The following is a 10,012-nucleotide window of genomic DNA, read 5'->3' as shown; positions in this document are numbered from 1 at the left end:
GGTTACTTAAAGCTGCTTAGTTTGAATTGATATCAAATTTTATGTACGTTTTTAAACGATTGTTTTGCTTTGTTTGTATATCATTAATAATAGGCATTGCACTTTTTTTCCTGTCATAAAAGCCATATTTCATTGTAAAAATGATATTCAAAATTTGTTTACAAAATAAATTTTACATTAGAGGGTACCGGGTTGTTTTTTTTACCCCTTATTAATTTTCAACCCCGACGTCGTGGCAGGTATGATTGTGTTACGATTTACATTCGCTAAAACTAAAGGAAATTAGATTTCAAAAATGGTTTTTTTTTTCTCAAAAATCAAAAGTAAACCTGTGTTTAATTTTTTCACTGATTCGTGAGGTTTTTGTATACAATTGATGCAGAATATTCTGGTCGAATAAACCCAATCAACCGGAGAATGAAATCAAACAGTTCCCTTTTTTAAACTCAACCATGGCGTATTCCCATACTAAAATTATTCTCAGCTGTATATGCAAATCACGTTTTAATATTGATTGTCATAATTGATTTAAACTTTTATTCCTTTTTTTGCATTTTCAGGTATAATTCTTTATTTACAAAATTATTTGAAATATGCAATGTCTGCGTTAGACGGAATTGTCGGTCTATAGATCCCTAAATCCCACATGACTTAATGATGCAAGGTTTACAGTTTCTTTCGCGTGAACTTTGGAAGAAAAGTCTAAAAATTCACTATATTGAATAAATATTGTTTTGATTGTATTTCGTGGGCTTTGATTTATATTAATTTTGTTCCTATACAGTTGAGAGATTTTGAATAAAAATGTGTTGTTTTATATTTAATACCCATTTTACGTTATCAACCTTTTTTCTTTGGCAAAAATGAAATGTATAGGGTCATGGTCACGTCAAATTCTGTTTTTCTGTTTTTATTATTTACAATGCTTTAGGATTGAATTTCTAATTGTCAATTGTTAAACTCATCCATAGCTTTACAGGCAAGTTACAGGGCTCATTATTCTTTGTCCTGTTAACAAGGCTCGTGCAAAGTTTTTGTTAACATAACCAGGTTAATATACCAGTAAAAAAGTTTTTCAAGCTGATTTGTCTATCTCCCTGTACATTTTGAGCATAAATAAACAGTTTCTAATGTTTGACACATTCAGCTTAGGTCTAAAACTAATTTTTCCTTCAACATTCAAAATGTAAACAAAAGCTTTGCTTTTTACTTTACATAACAATTAATTGTAAGCTTTGTTTCTCGCATTTACTCAACTAATGGCACTTAAATTTTGGTTGCCGATTTAAAATACCTTATTGAAGCTTTGTTAACATTAATTTATATAAAAAAACGGGAAATAATTTTCGACTAAAATCATGACCATATTCTTTTAATTTGGATATCTTAAAGTAAATTGCAATTATTTTCTGATTCAGTGTTACGATTAAATTTTGTTTTCCCAGTTATGTTTTTAATTAACATGCTGTACAGGTGATTCCATAGAACTGCTTTATTCGAATAGTAGACACTAGATCTAGAACGATTGATTTAGAGATTGATTTATCATTTCCCTTGTATAAACATTATATATATGAGTGCCACTGTACAAAAATAAAATACAATGCAAAAACGTTTTATTTATGCAAATAAGCTGATAATGTCTTTATGGTAGTTTAATTAATAATATGACGCTTGTTAAAACAGGACTGTTTGTCATTTATATAAAGCATCCTAAAATGTTTTAATCCGTAAGAATAATAGACATTCAATTAAAAATAGTTGGTTTCAGGTTTAGCCATTTACATAGTTAATATACAGCAAAGACAATCCGATATACTACACAAATTGTTTTTCTAGTATAAAACAATCTAGAATATTTTTTTTTAAGTCGATTTTTTTTTATTATTGAAGTATGCAAGGCGGTAAGTTAATTTAGGGGAGCACAATTCACATTTTTCCCCCCAAAAAACAAACACAATTGTCTTTATTCTTTTTTAACTCTATTATGTTAAGTTCTTTTAAGTAATGTTTAGTTCCTTAATAAAGGACTATATGCGGTATTATGCATTTCCCGCCTCCAAAGGTTTAATAAGGTGAAAAATAGTTTAAATCATCACAAAAGTTACGCTATGAACATTGACTTATTTTGATAAATTATTGGTTTAAAGCAAAACATGTTGTTTTACAATTGTTTTTAGACTGGGAAACTTCGAACGCTACTTGCTCAAGTACCTTTTAAATGTGGAATACCACATCTGAAAAAAAGTAACTCAAATTAACATTATATTATTTAATAATGAAAGATATAATGCTAAATAAACTGTGCATGTGTTAAATAGGCGAAAATTATGCAGTTGAGGATAAAAAATGAATATCTAAAAAATTCAATTTATCACTAAGTAACAACAAAAGCCCCATCGAAATTCAAACTTTGGATGTACTGATCACAAGCCCGACACTTTATCCACTTGGCTTTTGAGTAAGTTACATGTTGCTGTCGATAATACCTTTCAATTAAACGAAATGTCTTTTCAATCAGAGGGATGCCATTTTGTGGTGTTGTGTTATTCCATCTTAAGTTTAATGCGTATAATTATATGAACAAAAACCTATGTAAAAATCGTACAGACCTGCGCTCTATGCTTTCAAATGAAAATTATAAAGAAAAAATGACAATATTTTCATCGTTTTGCAAAATTGCGGGAATTACCTCATTACAGTGACGTCATAGATGTTTATTGGTAAAATAAGATTTTATTTATCATTCTCAATTTGTTAATGGTAGTTATTCCAACTGTTATCAAATCCTAAAAAATAACATTTGTTGACGAAGGAATAACATTATAAAATATTAAAATAGTATTCATCAGTATGTGATATAAATATCTGATTACAAGAGGGTAGCAAATTTAATGATATTTTTGTGTTTGAAATTTTCAAATAAGCTATATCATGAAAAATTAGTCAGGAAACTAAGCTAGCTTAAAATTGCGCATTTATAAATAAAAGTTAAACAAAAATATTGGATCTCTGTTCAGCTTAAAAGTGTTGTCATTTGTGTTTGAAATTTTTCAAAAAAGCCATATTATGATGAATTATTCAGGAAAATGAGCTAGCTTGAAATTGCGCATTCATAATAGATTTATAACGCAATTTCAAGCTAGCTCAGTTTCCAAAACAAAAAGATTGTATCTCTGTTCAGCTTTAAGCTCTTGTCATTTGATGTGAATCAGAGTAACTCCTTAAGCATGAGACATAGTTAAAAGAGAAGTTTTAATTTTACGGGTATAATCAAACAGGATTCTTTGAGTTTGAATATTAATCAAGAGACATAATCTTAAATGAGAGATAATTGCTTCCTATGTTTAACCTTGTTTAGTTATACGACATGTGAAGACTTTATCATATACAATGTACATGTACTACAATCAAATATTTGATATCGCTGTCATATTTTTTCCATGATCCATGATAAGAATAAACAACAGAGAACAAACCTTTATATTGCATTTGAATTGCATTATTATTAGCATTTCCATTATTATGTTTATTCTTAACATGGATCATGGAAAAAATATGACAGTTCACTCTTTTTGGATAAATAAATCATATTTCAAAAATGCAAAGCAAAAATATGGCCAGTGTTCATCCACCTGAATTACAGCGCATTAACTTTTATTGAATTTAAATGTCAATTTTTTAGTATCTTTATTCAAGCAGAAAAATATTGTCAAATGTTTTATACAGTATGCCAAATGGTCACTGACAGATTGAATAAATGAATGAAAAAGGAAAGATATGTGAAAAGCTACATAATTTTTTGGCACTTACAATTGGGTTTTTTTTCCTGACAGTAACATTTACATACAATAAAACTTAAATCACATGTATAGTGGATTGATTTTTTTTTTATTTACATGAATTTTACCATTTTTGTTAAAAACGTTACAGGCAAAAAAAAATATTTCATAGAAAAACCTGTCCGTTTATTGATTTTTATATTAATGCTGTTCAATAATGAAATAATAGTCTTTCCATGTTGAATAAATGGAATTTGAAAAAAAACATGACGAGTAAGATACTATTACTTATCAGGTTTGTTACTGACTTTCTACAGAAATATATCGGATTGATCAATCTCATAGATGGCGATGCGAGCTGATCAATCTCATAGATGGCAAAGTGATGCCGAGCTGTCAATAAGATTGATCAACCCGATATATTTCTGTAGTCTGTCAGTTACAATCCTAATACACTGTAAGTGTTTTGTTTTCCCGAGCCGTGATCAACTGACATATTTATTCACCAAAAGCGATGATCTACGCAAACTCATGAATACGAGTTGCCTAACATCTCGTCTAATTTACCTTATTAAAACTCTTAAAAATTATCAATCTCACCTTTTAAATACTCTTTGAAAATCTTCGCTTCACTGGTTGTTACTTACAATGTTTTGTTCCTATTAAATATAATGATATTTTTGTGTTTGAAATTTTTCAAATAAGCTATATTACATGTATGAAAAATTAGTCAGGAAACTAAGCTAACTTAAAATTGCGCATTTATAAAAAAAAGTTAAACAAAATATTGGATCTCTGTTCAGCTTAAAAGCCCTGTCATTTGTGTTTGAAATTTTTCAAAAAAGCCATATTATGATCAATTATTCAGGAAACTGAGCTAGCTTGAAATTGCGCATTCATAATAAATTTATAAATGCACAATTTCAAGGTAGCTCAGTTTCCAAAACAAAAAGATTGTATCTCTGTTCAGCTTTAAACTCTTGTCATTTCATGTTAATCTGAGTAGCTCCTAAAGCATGAGACATAGTTAAAAGAGAAGTTTTAATTTTACGGGTATAATCAAACAGGATTCTTTGAGTTTGAATATTAATCAAGAGACATAATCTTAAATGAGAGATAATTGCTTCCTATGTTTAACCTTGTTTAGTTATACGACATGTGAAGACTTTATCATATACATGTTCTACAATCAAATATTTAATATCGCTGTCATATTTTTTCCATGATCCATGATAAGAATAAACAACAGAGAACAAACCTTTATACTGCATTTGAATTGCATTATTATTAGCATTCCCATTATTATGTTTATTCTTAACATGGATCATGGAAAAAATATGACAGTTCACTCTTTTTGGATAAATAAATCATATTTCAAAAATGCAAAGCAAAAATATGGCCAGTGTTCATCCACCTGAATTACAGCGCATTAAATTTGACTTTTATTGAATTTAAATGTCAATTTTTTAGTATCTTTATTCAAGCAGAAAAATATTGTCAAATGTTTTATACAGTATGCCAAATGGTCACTGACAGATTGAATAAATGAATGAATGAAAAAGAAAAGATATGTGAAAAGCTACATAATTTTTTGGCACTTATAATTGGTTTTTTTTTCCTGACAGTAACATTTGCATACATTAAAACTTAAATCACATGTATAGTGGATTGATTTTTTTTTAATAACATGATTTTTACCATTTTTGTTCACGTGACCTATTACTTATGACTAATGGGCGGTGATAATTGCATAACTGTTGCATAATCTTAAAAGCAACAACATACAGACGTAGAGGGGCTTAGTATTAAGAGAATTGTATGAAATAAACTACGCTTAAAATTTAAAAAATAAAATAGGTTAAGCTACAATTAAAAACGTTACAGGCGAAAAAAAAATAATTCATAGAAAAACCTGTCCGTTTATTGATTTTTAGATTAATGGTGTTCAATAATGAAATAATAGTCTTTTCATGCTGAATAAATGGAATTTGAAGAAAAAAAAAAAAAAAGACATGACGAGTAAGATATTATTACTTATTATGTTTGTTACTGACTGTCTACAGAAATATATCGGATTGATCAATCTCATAGATGGCGAGGTGAGTTGATCAATCTCATAGAAGGCGAAGCGATGTCGAGCTGTCTATAAAATTGATCAACCCGATATATTCCTGTAGTCTGTCAGTAACAAAACTAATAAGTGGTTTTTTTCCCGACCCGATGTAAGCTTGATGATGCATCCTATCAAAATGTCGGAGAAATAACCCATATATACCTTCAGGTTTGGTAATTGGAAAAATTATGTTCTTTTTCTATTCAGAAATTTTGATTTTCTAAATGATGAACAAATACAGAAGATATGTGATTAGCTACGGAGTAAGACTAAACCAATCTTTATGATAAAAATATATCTACATGTTCGTATAAAGACTGTATCACATTTTCCAGGGTTATCAGCGTCCTCTCGGATATAGGCGGTACTCTTGGACTCTTCTTGGGTGCGTCCATTCTTAGTTTCGTCGAACTGATAGAACTCATGGTAGAAATTTTAAACTACTTCCGTCACAAATGTCTGAAGGAGAAAACAGCTGTCGAGAAAAAGAGAATTCATATCCCGGTAAAACCAGTTCGAATGTCAAGAGTCAAGAAAAGACTATTTAAAGTGAGCAAGATTCGAAGTGAAGTTGTGTAAAATTCTCACTTTTAGGTGGCTGGGTGTTCAAGAAAGTACCAAATCTACTTTGAAATTTTAATTTATAATTTTATATATACTATAAACACAGGCACTTGTTTCTGAGAAAAAAAAATTACCCTATAGTATATTAATAACACAAGGTATCTAACTCCGAATGAGGTAAATCACCCCCTCCCGTGTGTTGCAGTCGTTTTCGCTTTTATACGAAATGCAATGCAAAAGTGTTTAGTACCATTTTCTTCTACAACAAATTATCTAAACAACCATATATAGCATGCTTACTTTTGTTGTATTCTAATGTGCATAATCTGCGTCAAAACATGATAGACTCAAATTGAACCGTAGGCACTGACATGATAGTATCGCAGAGAATAGTAATTCGGATTCTGATTGGCTAGGAGTCTGTTTCTAAAATAACACAGGAAAACTGAACGAGTTATTTATAACCTCGAAGGAAAAACATGGATGCCAAACATGCACTCAGAATTAAAAAAAAAACCCTCCTTGGTATTATACAGAATTATAAGCATTGTATGCTGTGGGTTTTTTTGAGTAAAATCAGAACCGAGTGACTGTGATTTTATAAATTGCAAAATACACACAGCCCATTGTAAACTATGTAACGTTAACTATATTGAAAAAAAAAATGTTTTTGTATTTTTCTTTTATGTGTAAGCTGTCTATTATATAGTTATTCATTTAATTCATAGTTATTATTATACTATAGGGTAAAAAAAAAATTTCAGAAACAAGTGCCTGTGACTATAAACTACTATTTAGTAATGATTAGTTTTGACTTTTTTTTTTAAAATTTCACTACTGTCCAATATCACTACACATGGATCTTTCTGTCAGTGTACATATAAAGGCTGGGTGGTAAAAAAATTATCCATCTGATCTACATACAAATTTTAGTTACGATTTGTTAAGCTATAAACTATTATTGAGTCAAGAGGAAACCCATAAATTTTAAGCTATAAACTATTGTTTAGTCAAGAAGAAAAATTTTAGCTTTTAGATTTGAGTTCTTCTTCTAAAAGAGATCAAGACAGTCTAAAAATGGTCACGACCACCCAGCCCCCTTAATATACATATAGTCTAAGAATGGCCACGACTACCCAGCCCTGTTGATCAAGGAAACTGATATACTCAGCTCTCAGTACTTGCATTAAAGGCAAAGGTCAAACGTCAAGGACAACGGTCAAAATTCGGGCTTCATCATAAACGTTATAACACTTTAATACTTTTTTCATATTTACTATGGAATTTGCTTCGAAAAATTGTTCTATCTTTTTAAATTAGATTTTAAAGGTGTATGTAGAATTCTATTATATGAATTAATTTAGACATTTAAAATATACCTCTTGATATGGTTGTTGTAACAACATTTGTCATTTCATTATTAAATTGCAGATTTTAAATTTTTTTAGCCCAATGTACTGAAGATGTTTTTGTTACTAACTTGAATTCCTTGTACATCTAAGTCTTTTGTTTGTACCTGTAAACTGCAAGCCTAGCTGATTAATATCAGAATTCTTTAAAGAAATTGAAGCTATCGATGCTAGTAAAAATCAAAGGACTGAGAGTACTGAAAGACGGGGTCCTGTAAGTTTAAATTTGTAATTGTCCTGGATTTCCTCGAATATGCTTCCAAAATTTATGAGTTTGAATTAGTTGTTACAGTCTATGTTAATTCGGCTTTTTTACAATTGTCTGATAATTTGTCTAAATTTTACTCAATCCCGGCCTTCATAATTGTAGAAAATTGACACAACGGTATATTATGTAAAATAAGACCCCTATGAAAAATTTTAAAAATTACTTCTAACCGGGAAAATCAAACACCTATATCAAAGTAGATAATTTTAATTATTAGATTTATTCAATTTTGTGATTCTAGGGAAAATCCACGAGTCGGACGGTATCCGTAATAAAAGTTTTATGAAAACCCGGAAAACTCTAAAACTGCTGAATTAACAAACAAAGTAAACATTTGTATACCGATAACAAACACAGGCACCGACGTTAGAAATATTTTTTTTACAATAAGATTCCAAGAATTTTGACAATAAAAAGATTTGTCACGGTCGCCATTTTGATTTTTAAGACCGACTTATCTGACACGATTTTCTTCATTTGCGATTCATGCAAAAGTAAAAATAAATCCGTTCGCCACTTACTACTTTTTTGTGTAAACTCGTGCATCACCTACACGAATTACGATACAACCGTTCCTTTCATTAAAAATCATACTCCGAAAATCAGAGACATAAATGACAGAGATTGTCAACTCCGCCATTAGCGTTTAAAAGTTACGGGACCAACCTTACTTTGAGAACTACAAGTGCAACAGCAATCTTGTATAAGTCATTAAATTTGAACCTGATAGTGAACATGAACCTGTAAATATTTTAAGCATGTTTAATTTATGAAATATTTACAAAAACTTTTTATTTAGTTTTTAAATTACTTTTTTAATACTTATTGACTTTTCACAAAGTAATGGTAATGCATTACATTACTCATGTAATGGTAATGTAATGCATTACTTCAAGAAAATTAAGTAATGGTAATTTAATGCCCTAATTCATGAAGTAATGGTAATGTAATGAATTATTTTACAATGTAATTCACCCCAAGCCTGATTCCAACTAAGCCGGAAAACATGAACATTACCATTTAACTTGGTTCTTCAATCGATAAGATTGTATATATTATATGATGTATAAGTCTTCCAAAATGTATAATCTATTATAGATTTTGCTCACAATGCATTGTTTAAAATTTAAATTCAGTTTAATCAACTGAAGAGCCAACGAACGAGAAGGCAAATTTAGACTTGTTTTTATTTTCTTTGTACAAAATTCTTTTAGAGACGAACAGCAGTCATACCGCAAGTAGACTGGAAGCCAATGAAACACCTATTTAATTTGTAAAACATCTGTGTATAACCCGTCCCGATTTTAACTTCGGCATGCGCATGAAGTTTGGTAGTATTAAGGTGAAAGACTGTCAAAATAAAATTCACAACTTTTCAAATATTGCACATTGCGTTTGAGAACTTTAATTTCGATTCCACCATCAACCTCTTCTATTGATTAATGAGATCGTATACCAACTGAATCGTCAACGGCGCTGTGCATTCAGTTACGTAACTCATTCCACATTTGAACCCGAGCAAGAATATTTTGATCAACAAAACTATTTGTTTATTTTCTAAATAGAATTTTGTTTATACACAGAACACTTAAAAAGATTTAATGCATGTTTTTATAATACATATTTACTGAAATGCATGAAAACTTTCTGCACTATTTTCTTACGCGTAGACTCAATTCATGTGTTCTACGCTTGCCTTCCGGTTTGAGACTTCGGCTGACAGTAAACCATTAGACGGGGTCACGTGACCCCGTCTAAAAATGACATTTGCAACACGCAAGGGATGACGGGATCTGAAGGAGGGTAGTTGGTTACAATTTATCCATTAAATTTACTTAAATTATTTTTAAGACAAGATGTGATATGTTCAATTATA

This window comes from Magallana gigas, chromosome 8 (genome assembly GCF_963853765.1).
Source record: "Magallana gigas chromosome 8, xbMagGiga1.1, whole genome shotgun sequence".
Lineage (NCBI taxonomy): Eukaryota > Metazoa > Mollusca > Bivalvia > Ostreida > Ostreidae > Magallana > Magallana gigas.
This window is presented reverse-complemented; position numbering follows the sequence as displayed.